We start from the raw sequence: 15,845 nt of genomic DNA on the forward strand, positions 1-15,845 counted from the left end.
TCTGAAAATTAAGAACTTAAGTTGAACTACAGAAGCTTTTTTTAAAGAATAACAATATCGGGGCTTCCCTGGTGGCACAGTGGTTGAGAGTCCGCCTACCAATGCAGGGAACACGGGTTCGTGGCCCAGTCCAGGAAGATCCCACATGCCATGGAGCAGCTAGGCCCGTGAGCCATGGCTGCTGAGCCTGCGCGTCTGGAGCCTGTGCTCCACAACGGGAGAGGCCACAGAGCGAGAGGCCACAAGAGCGAGAGGCCCGCGTACTGAAAAAAAAAAAAAAGAATAACAATATCTAAGTTGAAGGAAGATGAATAAAAAAGCAGAAATTAATAAGATGGAAAATAAAGATACAATGGAGAGTATCAAGTTAAAAACTAGATCTCTGCAAAAACTAATTAAATAGAAAATCCTCTGGTAAGACTGATCAAGAAAAAAAGAGAATAGACAAAATATTAGGAGTGAAGTGACAGGCATAACGTCAGATAAAGAGGAGAATTTTCTGAGAGACTATTATGAAAATGTTACGCCAATAAATTTGAAAAATTAGAAGATATAGACAAATTTCTAGAAATATGTATCTTACCAAAACTGTTTTGAGAAGTCAAATGACTCCATCTCAAAATGAAATCAGATGATAAAAACCCTGCAGAAAGTAGGCATAGAGGGAACTTTCCTGAACAAAATAAAGGCCATATATGACAAACCCACAGCAAACATCGTCCTCAATGGTGAAAAACTGAAACCATTTCCACTAAGGTCAGGAACAAGACAAGGTTGCCCACTCTCACCACTATTATTCAACATAGTTTTGGAAGTTTTAGCCACAGCAATCAGAGAAGAAAAAGAAATAAAAGCAATCCAAATCACAAAAGAAGAAGTAAAGCTGTCACTGTTTGCAGATGCCATGATACTATACATAGAGAATCCTAAAGATGCTACCAGAAAACTACTAGAGCTAATCAATGAATTTGGTAATGTAGCAGGATACAAAATTAATGTACAGAAATCTCTGGCATTCCTATATACTAATGATGAAAAAATCTGAAAGTGAAATTAAGAAAACACTCCCATTTACCATTGCAACAAAAAGAATAAAATATCTAGGAATAAACCTACCTAAGGAGACAAAAGACCTGTATGCAGAAAATTATAAGACACTGATGAAAGAAATTAAAGATGATACCAATAGATGGAGAGATATACCATGTTCTTGGATTGGAAGAATCAACATTGTGAAAATGACTCTACTACCCAAAGCAATCTACAGATTCAATGCAATCCCTATCAAACTACCACTGGCATTTTTCACAGAACTAGAACAAAAAATTTCACAATTTGCATGGAAACACAAAAGACCCCAAATAGCCAAAGCAATCTTGAGAACGAAAAATGGAGATGGAGGAATCAGGCTCCCTGACTTCAGACTATACTACAAAGCTACAGTAATCAAGACAGTACGGTACTGGCACAAAAACAGAAAGATAGATCAATGGAACAGGATAGAAAGTCCAGAGATAAACCCACACACATATGGTCACCTTATCTTTGATAAGGGAGGCAAGAATATACAGTGGAGAAAAGACAGCCTCTTCAATAAGTGGTGCTGGGAAAACTGGACAGGTACATGTAAAAGAATGAAATTAGAACACTCCCTAACACCATACACAAAAATAAACTCAAAATGGATTAAAGACCTAAATGTAAGGCCAGACACTATCAAACTCTTAGAGGAAATCATAGGCAGAACACTCTATGACATAAATCACAGCAAGATCCTTTTGACCCACCTCCTAGAGAAATGGAAACAAAAATAAACAAATGGGACCTAATGAAACTTAAAAGTTTTTGCATAGCAAAGGAAACCATAAACAAGACCAAAGGACAACCCTCAGAATGGGAGAAAATATTTGCAAATGAAGCAACTGACAAAGGATTAATCTCCAAGATTTACAAGCAGCTCATGCAGCTCAATATCAAAAAAACAAACAACCCAATCCAAAACTGGGCAGAAGACCTAAATAGACATTTCTCCAAAGAAAATATACAGACTGCCAACAAACACATGAAAGAATGCTCAACATCATTAATCATTAGAGAAATGCAAATCAAAACTACAATGAGACATCATCTCACACCGGTCAGAATGGCCATCACCAAAAAATCTACAAATAATAAATGCTGGAGAAGGTGTGGAGAAAAGGGAACCCTCTTGCACTGTTGGTGGGAATGTAAATTGATACAGCCACTATGGAGAACAGTATGGAGGTTCCTTAAAAAACTACAAATAGAATTACCATACAACCCAGGAATCCCACTACTGGTCATATACCCTGAGAAAACCATAATTCAAAAAGAGTCATGTACCAAAATGTTCATTGCAGCTCTATTTACAATAGCCAGTACATGGAAGCAACCTAAGTGTCCATCAACAGATGAATGGATAAAGAAGATGTGGCACATATATACAATGGAATACTCCTCAGCCATAAAAAGAAACGAAATTGAGTTATTTGTAGTGAGGTGGATGGACCTAGAGTCTGTCATACAGGGTGAAGTAAGTCAGAAAGAGAAAAACAAATACTGTATGCTAACACATATATATGGAATCTAAGGAAAAAAAACAGGTCATGAAGAACCTAGGGGTAAGACGGGAATAAAGACAAAGACCTACTAGAGAACGGACTTGAGGATATGGGGAGGGGGAAGGGTAAGCTATGACAAAGTGAGAGAGTGGCATGGATATATATACATTATCAAATTAAAACAGATAGCTAATGGGAAGCAGCCGCATAACACAGGGAGATCAGCTCGGTGCTTTGTGACCACCTAGAGGGGTGGGATAGGGACGGCAGGAGGGAGTGAGACACAAGAGGGAAGAGATATGGGACCATATGTATATGTATAACTGATTCACTTTGTTATAAAGCAGAAACTAACACACCATTGTAAAGCAATTATACTCCATAAAGATGTTAAAAAAAATGAAATCAGAACTTTAAAATCTCCTCACAAAGAAAATGCTAAACCTCCATGATTTTATACGTGAATTCTACCAAACTTTCAAGTAATCAGGTGTTCCAATCTTATACAAACACTACCAGAGATGAGAAAAAGAGGAGTACTCCCCAACTTAGCCAGTAATGTTACTGTAGCATTGATATCTAAACCAGACAAGGACAGTACAGAGGAAAAGTAAAAGGCCCACCTCACCCGTGAACAGAGGCAAAAATGTAAACAAAATGTTAGCAAACCAAATCTAGCAGTACAGAAAAAGACAATATATCGTGATCAAGCAGGTTTATCTCAGAATGTGAAATTTGTGAAATATATAAACATAATTTACCATATTACCATATTAAAAGGGAAAAACCTTTATGATAATTTTAATTGATACAGAAAAGTTTTGATAATATTCAACACTGACTCATTAGAAAAGATATCTGCAAATTAGGAGTTGAGTATAGAGTTAATTACCCTATACAGGGCATCATTTTTATAAAACATTATAGAAGGATTCCTCTGAAAACTAGGAATAAGTTAAGGATATCTACAATTCTCAGGGAAATGCAGATCACAAGCACAATGAGATATCACTTCACACCTGTTAGAATATCTATTATCAAAAAGACAAAAAATAACAAGTGTCAGTGAGAACGTGTGCACTATTTGTGGGAATGTAAATTGTCACGGCCACTATGGAAGACAGTATGAAGTTTCCTCAAAAAACTAAAAATAGAACTACCGTATGACCCAGCAATTCCACTTCTGGGTATTTATCCAAAGGAAACGGAACCCTAACTTGAAAAGATTATTTGTACCCTCATTCACTGCAGCATTATTTACATTAGCCACGATAAGAAAACAACTTAGTGTCCATCAATGGATAAATGGATTTTTAAAATGTGGTGTGTATATATATATATATATATATATATATATATATATATATATATATATATATACACATACACAATGGAATATTATTCAGCCACAAAAAGAATGAAATTTTGCCATATGGAAAAACATAGATGGAGCTTGAGGGCATTGCTAAGTAAAATAAGTCAGACATAGGAAGACAAATACCATACGAGCTCACTTATATGTGGAATCTTAAAAACAAAAAAAAATTAACAAAAAACCCCAAAACTCACAGACATAGAGAACAGACTGGTAGCTGCCAGAGGTGAGGAGTGGGGAGGGTGGGTAAAATAGGAGAGGGTGGTGAAAAGTATAAACTTCCAGTTATAAAATAAATAAGTCCAACAGGTGTAATGTACAGCATGGTGACTATAGTTAATACTGTATTGTATATTTGAAATCTTGCTAAGAGGGTATCTTGAAAGTTCTTATCAGAAGGAAAAAAACTGTAACTATGTGTGGTGACAAATGTTAACTAGATTTATTGTGGTGATCATTTCATGATATATACAACTACTGGATCATTATGTTATACACCTAAACCTAATACAACATGTTAACTATGTCTCAATTTTTTAAAAAAGGAAAGAAAACTAAATCAAGCTAATCAATCAATACAAGAGCAGAGAAAAATAGGTATAGAAAATACCATGTAAATAGAAAGCATAAAATAAGATAATAAATACAATATAGCAGTACTCACAATATATTAATTAGTCTAAATATATTGATGAAAAGTCACAGACTGTCAGATTTGATTTAAAAAAACAAACCACCAACAAAATCCAGCTATATACTGTTTACAAGAAACATATCTAAGGCAAAAGGACATATGGAGTTTGGAAATAAAAAATGGAAAAAAATAAATCAGACAAATACTAACCAAAAGTGGTAACAGAGCTATAGTACTGTTGAAAGCATTATTCAGGATAAAGATGGTCACTATGTTGTGATAAAAGGATAAAAAAAATCATCAGGAGAATTTAGTAATTCTAAATGTCCATGCCCTTTAATAACATAACATCAAAATACAGAATGGAAATTTGGTAGAATTACACATTGATAAATCTATAATCAAGATAGAAGATTTCAACACACATCTCACTAACTGATAGGTCAATAAGATAGAATATCAGTAAGAACATGGAAGATTTAAAAATATAATTAAGAAATTCTATTTTGGTTATGTCTTCACTGGTCTAAAATCTTCCATGGCTCCGTATTACCTCTGGGATCATATCCAAATTCTTCCTGTAATCAAAACAGTATGGTACTGGCACAAAAACAGACATAAAGATCAATGGAACAGAAGAGAGAGTCCCAAAATAAATCCACACACTATGGTCAATTAATCTACGACAAAGGAGGCAAGAATATACAATGCAGAAAAGACAGTCTCTTCAATAAGCGGTGCAGGGAAAACTGGACAGTTACATGCAAAAGAATGAAATTAGAACAGTTTCTTATACCATATACAAAATTAAACTCAAAATGGATTAAAGACCTAAATGTAAGACTGGAAACCATGAAACTCACAGAAGAAAACATAGGCAGAACACTCTTTGAAATAAATTGTAGCAATATTTTTTTGGATCTGTCTCCTAAAGCAAAGGAAATAAAAGGAAAAATAAACAAATGGGACCTAATTAGACTTAAAAGCTTTTGCACTGCAAAGGAAATCATTGACAAAACAAAAAGACAACCCACTGAATGGGAGAAAATATTTGCTAATGATATGTCTGATAAGGGATTAATATCCAAAATATATAAACATGGTAGAAAATATTTGCAAACGAAGCAACTGACAAAGGATTAATCTCCAAACTTTACAAGCAGCTCACGCAGCTCAATATTAAAAAAAACAAACAGTCCAATCCAAAAATGGGCAGAATACCTAAATGGACATTTCTCCAAAGAAGATATACAGATTGCCAACAAACACATGAAAGGATGCTCAACATCACTAATCGTTAGAGAAATGCAAATCAAAACTACAATGAGGTATCACCTCACACCTGTCAGAATGGCCATCATCAAAAAATCTACAAATAATAAATGCTGGAGAGGGTGTAGAGAAAAGGGAACTCTTTTGCACTGTTTGTTGGAATGTAAATTGATACAGCCACTATGGAGAACAGTATGGAGGTTCCTTAAAAAACTAAAAATAGAACTACCATACGACCCAGCAATCCCACTATTGGGCATATACCCTGAGAAAACCATAATTCAAAAAGAGTCATGTACCACAGTGTTCATTGCAGCTCTATTTTCAATAGCCAGGATATGGAAGCAACCTAAATGTCCATCGACAGATGAATGGATAAAGAAGATGTGGCACATACATACAATGGAATATTACTCAGCCTTAAAAAGAAACGAAATTGAGTTATTTTTAGTGAGGTGGATAGACCCAGAGTCTGTCATACAGAGTAAAGTAAGTCAGAAAGAGAAAAACAAATACCATATGCTAACATAAATAAATGGAATCTAAAAAAAAAAGAAAAAAAAGAAAATGGTTCTGAAGAACCTAGGGGCAGGACAGGAATAAAGACACTGATGTAAAGAATGGACTTGAGGACACGAGGAGGGGGAAGGGTAAGCTGGGACGAAGTGAGAGAGTGGCATGGACATATATACACTACCAAATGTAAAATAGATAGCTAGTGGGAAGCAGCTGCATAGCACAGGGAGATCAGCTTGGTGCTTTGTGACCACCTAGAGGGGTGGGATAGGGAGGGTGAGAGGGAGATGCAAGAGGGAGGAGATATGGGGATATATGTATACGTACAGCTGATTCACTTTGTTATAAATCAGAAACTAAGCATTGTAAAGCAATTATACTCCAATAAAGATGTTAAAAAAATTATATATATATATAAACAACACATACAACTCAACATCAAAGAAAAGAAAAAAAAACTCAGTCCAATTAAAAAATGGGCAGAAGACCTGAATAGACATTTTTCCAAAGAAGACATACAGATGGCCAACAGGCACATGAAAAGATACTCAACACTGTTAATCATCAAAGAAATGCAAATTAAAACCTCAGTGAGATATCACCTCACACCTGTCAGAATGGCCATCATCAAAAAGACCACAAATAACAATGTTGGAGAGGATGTGGAGAAAAGGGAACTCTTGTGCACTGTTCGTGGGAATGTAAATTGGTGCAGTCACTGTGGAAAACAGTATGGAGGTTTCTCAAAAAAGTAAAATACAACTACCATATGACCCAGCAATTGCACTCCTGATAATATCTCCAAAAAAAATGAAAACACTAATTTGAAAATATATATGCACCCCAATGTTCAGAGCAGCAATATTTACAATTGTCAAGATATGGAAGCAAGCTAAGTGTCCATCAACAGATGAATGTATAAAGAAGATGTAATACACACACACACACACACACACACACACACAATGGAATATTACTTAGCCATAAAAAGAATGAAATGTTGCTATCTGCAACAACATGGATAGACTTGGAGGGTATTATGCTTAGTGAAATAAGTCAGACAAAGACAAATAATGTGTGATATCACTCACATGTGGAATCTAAAAAAGAAAACAAACTAGTGATATAACAAAAAGGAAACAGACTCACACACATAGAGAACAAACTAGTGGTTACCAGTAGGGAGAGGGACCAGGGGAGGGACAAGATAGGGGTATGGAATTTAGAGGTGCAAACTATTATGTATAAAATAAATAAGCTACAAGGATATATGGTACAACACAGGGAAGATGGCCAATATTTTAGAATAACCATAACTGGAGTATAACCTTTACAAACTGTGAATCATGTGCTGTATACTTGTAACTTATATAATATTGTACATTAACTATATCTCAATTTTTAAAAAACTGAAAAAAAAATCCAAATTCTTCCTCTTGATCCTAAAAGTGCTCCACATTTGGTACTGCTCTACTTATCTACCCAAGCTTATTAGCTTACTTCTTACCTGGCTTATTTCTTACAACACAAATCATCTATTCTAGACAAGCAAACTGCTAATGGACCAGAGAGAGGAAGCTCTATGGGGTGGTGCTTACGTAGCTGGGCTGGAATTACACTGCAAAGATGCAGATCCTGGTTCTACCATTTACTAACTGCATGACTTTGGGCAATTTACTTAACCCTTATGATCTTCAGTCTTCTCATCTATAAAATGAGGATACTGGTAATATCTACCTCCTAGGCCCACTGTGAAGATTTATAAAAATAAGCACTGCCTGATACATTGTACTTGCTCCATAAATACTGGCTACATGTCTTTATTCATATCGCTACCATCTACTGGAATGACCCTCTTCCTCCTCCCATCTATTCAAATTCTATGCAGGCTCAAAGGCCAAGTTATTCTTCCATAAAATCTCCACCAGTTACTCCCTTCATTATCTCCCTCTTCTACAGTACACTAGTTCTCAACCTTGTAGGGGAGGGGTAGAGAGTCACAGAGGTCTTAGAGAATCTAATCGTGAAAAAAGAAGATCTTCTTAAGAGTTCTTCACAAACGCGTGTTTGAATAACTTATCTCCCACTCATAGAACTCTAAAACTGAGAAATAATGTTAGCCCATTTTTCAGATGAGATGATGATCCCTTGGGGAATCTGTCCCCAGGTAATCAGGCCAGAAATCACCAAGACTCATTCTCAGAATGATAATTACTAAACATGCCAGCAATGTTATTATATTTTATTCTATAGGAATACCTTGTTTTATTGTGTTTTGCTCTATCGTGCTTTGCAGATTCTGTTTTTCACCAATTGAAAGGTTTGCAGCAAACCTGAGTTATCAGATGATGGCTAGCATTTTTTAGCAAGAAAGTGTTTTTAATTAAGGTATGCACACTGTTTTTTTAGACATAATGCTATTGCACATTTAATAGACTAAAGTATTATCTAAACATAACTTTTATATGCATTGGGAAGCCAAAAAAATTCATGTGACTTGATTTATTGCAGTATTCACTTTATTGCAGTGGTCTAGAACCAAACCTGCAGTCTCTCCGAGGTATGCCTGTACTTTACCTTCCTTGTATTGAAATTTTCTGACTAGTTTTCTCTGAAGCAACACCAAACTATGAAACACAAAATTGCCCCAATTTTATTATTTGAGGGAGTTAACTTTGAAGCTTTCTTTAAAACTTTTCTGTAATTATAATAAACAAAGAACATCATTAGTTCTAGGTCTCAGGCCAGAAAAGATACAAATAAAGCCAATCCACCATAATCTTTCATTCCCAGACATGACTTCATAAATATTTTAAAATATAGCTTCTATTGGGGCTTCCCTGGTGGCACAGTGGTTGAGAGTCTGCCTGATGATGCAGGGGACACGGGTTCGTGCCCCGGTCCGGGAGGATCCCACATGCCGCGGAGCGGCTAGGCCCGTGAGCCATGGTCGCTGAGCCTACGCGTCTGGAGCCTGTGCTCCGCAACGGGAGAGGCCACAACAGTGAGAGGCCCGCGTACCGCAAAAAAAAAAAAAAAAAGCTTCTATCTTCTTACCTACAAGAATTTTTCCAGAACAACTAACAAATAGTAAAATAATCTATACTCTGCTCATTCTCTACCCTTTCTTCCAATTCTCAAAGAAGTTTAACGGTAAGCAAGAAAAAAAGAAAAAGGAAAAGCATCATGAATAACCTACAAAACACAATAATCAACCTCCACGTTATTAAAAACTGATTAGCACATCTGTAGTCACAGTCTCCTTGTGCACACAGGAAGCTGTTTCACTATGTGGAGTCATACAACCAGCCTAGGAAATGAGATAAATGACTCAGGAAGAGGGGGAGGTCTGTACATGGATACATCAGTCAAAAGCTTTAATCAAAAACCAGGAGAGAAATCACTTTATAAGAAAGTAATATTGGAGTATCTGAAGAGCATAACTTTTTAACAAAAGAAAAGGATCATACAGATGAATCGTAAAGGCCACCTAGTCAAAATCCTTCATTTTCCAGATGAAAAAACTGAAGCCTGAGACCTGAACCATGGATTCCTTCGAAATCCACAGGCCTTCCAGAGAAGGGAATCTAGGAACCACCATAAGAAGAAAGCTTCCTCCCCAGCTGAAATTCACACTATCTTGTATAATGAGGCAATTGAAATAAATACTGGAAAATGCCAGGAACATTATTTATACATTCTAAATAATAACTCCTACTTAGGCCTTAGGGGAGAGTACACACACCACAAGCAACTGGATCTTCTGGATTACCAAATGCCCAGGGAGCTGGCTTAGACGGCAGTGCACTCTTGGGATGCTGACAAGGATGCAGTCACACACCTACCTGCCACTCAGAGATCGTTTCCTTTGCTCTCTTCCTTTGGCAAGTAAAAAGACCTAGAAAAAGAAAAGTGTACGCTACAGAATTTGCCATATATAGGGTCATGCTTTTTAGGTTTTCCACCTGTTGTTTTCATTTTTCACAGACATGTTCTAAAAAAGAATGGGTTAATGTTTAGAAACAATTTTTGGTTAAGAGGGCCAAGAATTAATGTTTATTTGGCATAGGGGTAACTTCCCTGCACATTCTTTTCTTAAAAATAAATTTATTTATTTATGGCTGCGTTGGGTCTTCGCGGCTTTCTCTAGTTGCAGAGAGCGGGGGCTACCCTACATTGCGGTGCGCCGGCTTCTCATTGCCGTGGCTTCTCTTGTTACAGAGCATGGGCTCTAGGCATGCGGGCTTCAGTAGCGCGCAGGCTCAGTAGTTGTGGCGCACAGGCTTAGCTGCTCTGTGGCATGTAAGATCTTCCCGGACCAGGGCTCGAACCTGTGTCCCCTGCCTTGGCAGGCAGATTCTCAACCACTGAGCCACCAGGAGAGCCCCCTGCTCATTCCTGATATTGCTCATGTGGGAAATTTAGAAGAACATTTTTTTTTTTTTTAGAAGAACATTTTGATTGGCAGATCAGTATATGTTCACACATGGTCTATAACTGCGAAGACAAATTGAAGGCCGTGTGGTGATGCAGTTGCTTTCTTTAGGGGAAAGGCATTCAGGACTCGGTTGCCTAATTGGGAGTAAATCTACTTTCAAGCCATTTACAAAAACTGTTCAGATTTTATCGACTTAAGAAAAACACAAAAAAAGATTTCTTACTCATTGCAATTTTACTTTTGTAAGTTAAAACAGAATAGAAAATGATCATTTAATAAATGGATCTAAATTTTTCTGTTATTGGACTCTAAGTACAAATATCCGTAAAATTCTGGACCTTCGGCTCTCCTTTGTATATCACTCTTTCATTTTTATATTGAACTCTAAATCTAAAGCCAATTTCATTCCCTTGGGATTTGGTGATGAAGTCTCAGGAATGAAAACCATCAGCCAGTGCCGCTTGCTCAACTCACAGGTGATTAAGATTTTGGCAAGGGCTTCCCTGGTGGCACAATGGTTGAGAGTCTGCCTGCCAATGCAGGGGACACGGGTTCGTGCCCTGGTCCGGGAAGATCTCACATGCTGCAGAGCGGAGTGCTCCGCAACGGGAGAGGCCACAGCAGGGAGAGGCCCGTGTACCGCAAAAAAAAAAAAAAAAAAAAAAAAAGATTTTGGCAAACGCCGTTTTCTGAAGTGCAACCATTGTGTGTTTTACAGAGAACAAAACAACTTACGTCAGTTCTAAAATGCTACCATCATTTTTTTTGCCCTCAAATCCAAAGTTCCTTCTAGGCAAATGTACAATGTTCAATCTGCTTCTCCACTAACCGCACAAAACCTTAGCGCTGCATTTTTTTCCTTTTTAAAACGAAATAATAGATTTTGTGTATGGGTTTCTGACTGAAACTGAAGCACATGAATACACAGATTTTTATCTATGATTAAGAAATTTTCAAAATTAAATTTTCACTTCAAGTATTTCCAAGTTAAATTATAAATCAGTTAAAAATGAACCATGTGGAAATAATGTAAGTGTTTTAAGGGTCCTTTTCTATTATTTTACCAAATTACTGGAACATTGGATTTCCTAGACAAAAATACTCTAACTATATTCACAGCAGGATTAAAGAATGGTCGAATCAACCCTAATGATTTCCTTTACCAAAAAGGGGCAACTGAGAAATGTTTAGAAAGTAAATCTAAGTTAATCAAAAGAATGAAGAAAGAAAGTGCTTACAAAAATGTTTAACTGACCAAACTAGTTGTGTTTTGAGGGAACCTGAAAGGTAGTACTTTCACATGTTTAACCTTCTTGCCCACAGTTGGGGGGAGGGGAATCTCCCTATAGGTTACATTGCTACAAAAACATAATTGTTGCTTCTTCTGTCCTGTCCCTCATTTTTACCTTTCTTGAGAAAAGTTCCTAAGGCTCTAGAAAATAGCTAAGATGGAAAATAGGAGTGGGTAAGAAATATCTGGAAAAGAAGCATAAGGAGAAGTGTCATCCCACGTGAGTAGTTTGGGGCCAGATCGCAAATGTCCAAGCCCAAGAACAAGGTAGAGAAGGGAGTTCTTGAGGAGAAGAGTGATTTGGCCAGATCTGTGGAAGATAAATCCTCTAGACTAGCTCAAAGAGAGAACGAAGTAAGGAAACTCTTAGGATGCTCCAGGGATAGGTCCCCAGGTATCAGTCAAGGTCCTGGCAGAAAACAGGTAGCAGTCAGGCTGGGTAATTTAAGATCAACAAAGGCAATACTACAAGGATGTAGACATGGCTTAAGGAAATTCACAAAGGATAGGACTACCATGGCAAAAGCCATAACCACTCCGAGGCCTGCAAGAACCAGGGGAATAATTAGAGTAGCTGGGAGAGGGTGGCTGCATGGAGAGAGCTGCCTGATTGGAGCTATGGCCTTTCAGAGGAACCAGCCAACCCACAGTAATAACCACAGAGGGCTAGGGACAAACATGCCCTCACCTCTCCCTCTTCACATCCTCTGATCTTCTGTCACTGCCTCCTCTGGCTGCACGAGGCTGGAAGCCAGGGGCAGGAGCAGAGTAGAGAGAGTACCGGGAGAAGTAGACAGAAGAGTCCCAGTCTAGGGGTGAGGTCACAGTAGTGGGAATGAGAAAGGAACAATACAGAGACAAATTTAATAGGACTTTTAGACCAACTGAATTTAGAGATGGGAAGAGAAAAGCCAAGGATGACATCATAGGTTCAAGCCTTGCTAGACTAGAATGGATGATTACATCAACTGAGAACCGTTGTATTCCCAACGCCCAGCACAGTGCCTTGGCCATGAAAAACCGTCTATAAACATTTGTTGGAGGGGAAAAAAGGTGGATGGATGATGGAAGAAGCAAATTTTCAGGAAGATGATGTGTTATGTAGTCTTAGACACATTGAGTTTAGAGTATGGTAGAAGAGCCCAGCAGGTGGTTGGAGATTTGAGTCCAGTGCTCTGAAAAGGAAAGGGAGAAAGAGGTACCTCTAAGAATCATCTGCACAGAAGTGGCAGCTGACACAATGAGAGTGGATGAAATGGCATAGAGAGCAGGTATAAAGAGAAAAGAAGTGGGGTCTGATGACCAAACTGGGGATCTATCTGCAATATGGGACAAAGGAAGAAAGACAAAGGGAAAAACCAACAAAAGGAAACGACAATATTTACAACCCTTTGCCGTACTGTTATAGTATATTCACATATATCTGCACATCCCTGGTAAGCTCTCTTTTTCTTAACACTGCACAATCTTGCCCAGCATAAAGATGATACAAATGCAAGCTGGAGACTACCACATACCTATCTGCCTCAGTAAGGTATTTTTTAAAGCCCCAATCCTGGTCTTACTAGTTTTGCTCACCTTGAATCTAACAGCCAACATTAATCCCTTTTTAATTTAGAAATTAGGCTTATTCTTTCAAGCAATCATGTACTGAATACCTATTATGTATCCAGCACTATACTCAGCAAAGTGGAAGTAAAAATCAGTCTCTGGTCATCAAGGAAATTAAAATCGACTTGGATTATAAAGAAACACTTGAGCATAAAACAATTAAAGTTCGGTTAAGAGCTGACCTATATGATTTGAACCAAATAGCATTTCATCCAGTGAGAATACCATTCAACGCCCATCGACATCTGCTCTTTCTTTTCCCTAACTCAGAAGATTGACAAAGGAGCTGAATTCTACACAGCTGTACTTCCTATTTAAGGCCCAACCATGCCATATTGTAAATTTCTCTTAACCTTTCTTTCTTCCCCACTGTTCCATAAGGTCTCGTTAATCTTTGTATCTAGTGTCTCAAACACGGTAGTCATTCAAATGTTTGTTAAATGAATGAATGGATCAGAAGCTCAGCCAAGCCCAGAACAGCCATATCAGTGTCCTTAACACTCTCCTATGGCAAATCCCAAATGCTTTAAGGGTCAAGGAAGTTACCTAACATGACCTTTGACCTGGCCTTGGCCCCATGGTATTAAAAACTTGGTGTTGAGCATTAAGGCAAAGGCTCAGAAAAACCCCAGCAAATCTTAAAATGCTTTTAGAAAAGAGGAAGAAAGAATATTAGAGCCCAATTCCTGAGGCATAAAATGTGCTCACTAAATGTTTGATGAGTGAATGAACAAAGGAGAGCTGAGGAAAGCCAATGAGCTCAAGAAGAGACCAAACTCAGGGGGGCAGGTGTGATAGGTGGGGCTGTATCTAAAGCCCTCTCTAGCTGACACTCAACTGAATCTATTTCCTAACTAACGGCTATTATGTCCATTTCTATGGATTAATTCTCCAGCTAACCCCTTCTTCACTAATCCCAACTTCCCATTAAAGGTAAAACAAATCCTATAAACCACACAATCATCAGTGCCTCCTACACTGGACTGTACATATTCATCACCTCGATATTTTGTTAAAATGAAGGTTTTGAATCATTACATCTGAGGCCAGATGTAATGAGGCCAGAGATTCTGCATCTCTAACGAGGCCAGAGATTCTGCATCTCTAACGAGTTCCCAGGTGATGCTATACTGCTGGTCGACAGACCACACTTTTCCAGCATGAAGAGCCTAGAAGACATTGCAGATAATATGTACGTAGTCTTAAAATCACAGTTAAGATAACTCCTGCTCCCACACTTCCTAGTTGTAAAATCTTAGACAAGTCATTTTACTGAGCCTGCCTTTGGAATATGGTGCTTACTAGGTACCAGGAACTAAGGCTTCAAATTTATCAACTTATGAATAGGACTTAAGTTAAACAACCTGTCCAATGTGGATACAATAAACCCAGATCTTATTCTAGGAGTTTGATTCAAGAACCTGGTGCTTAATCACTGTGTAAGACTGCCTTTTCAGCACAGCTCCCAGAGCCATTATGAAGATTAAATAATAATTGGTACTTAGCTCACATTTACTGAGCACTCATAGGCTCCAGACCTCTGTGTAAGCTCCCTTGGGAGCATATTAACTCATTTATCTTCATGCCAGCCGTAAGAGGCAGGTACTATTAGTAACCCCATCGTACAGGTTTTAAAATAGGCCCAAAGAAGTTAAACAGCTTAAGGTCAAACACTAGTGCAGTCAAGGTCGGAATCCAGGCAGTCTCGCGGCAGAGCCCGGCGCTCTTTTGCCACAAGCCAGCAGAGGATGCGGCCCAGGGTTCCGGGGACCAGATATCAGCTCACCCACTCAGGGCGGTCTAACTGCCAGGTCCGCTCACTCCCAAAACAAACCAAGCCCTCGTCTACACGTAGCTTTACGTACATCTGTGGGAAGTGTCTTTCTCGGCCCACAACCCGGACCCCCATGAACAAGTCAGGGCTCTGGAGAAAAATAATTTGTCAGGTCCTAAGAAGAGCTGATTGGCTAAACATCTTGAGAACTGACTTACACTTAAACTGTAACACAGTTGCTCCGGGACCCACTTAATCTGCGGCCCCCAAAACATGCACCGCAGGCTGGGCTCCGCGCGCCTACTCCGCCTACATCCGGTCTCGAGCCCAAGGGCCGCCTCTAATCCCATTT

The 15,845-nt window shown here is 38.3% G+C and overlaps 1 long non-coding RNA gene across 1 annotated transcript in view; it reads right to left on the reverse strand.

The window, feature by feature from the left end:
- LOC309973900 overlaps nucleotides 1–15,778 on the reverse strand; it is a 76,037-nt gene extending 60,259 nt beyond the window's left edge. The window contains exons 1-2 of the long non-coding RNA XR_014326846.1: nucleotides 15,712–15,778; nucleotides 10,225–10,277 (exon numbers count right to left, since the gene is read on the reverse strand). This is a non-coding gene — a long non-coding RNA (uncharacterized lncRNA). The remainder of the gene's footprint in view (nucleotides 1–10,224; nucleotides 10,278–15,711) is intronic.
- Between the last annotated feature and the right edge of the window lie 67 nt (nucleotides 15,779–15,845).

The sequence above is a fragment of the Leucopleurus acutus genome (assembly GCF_964270905.1).
Source record: "Leucopleurus acutus genome assembly, chromosome: 17".
NCBI classification, from domain to species: Eukaryota; Metazoa; Chordata; class Mammalia; order Artiodactyla; family Delphinidae; genus Leucopleurus; species Leucopleurus acutus.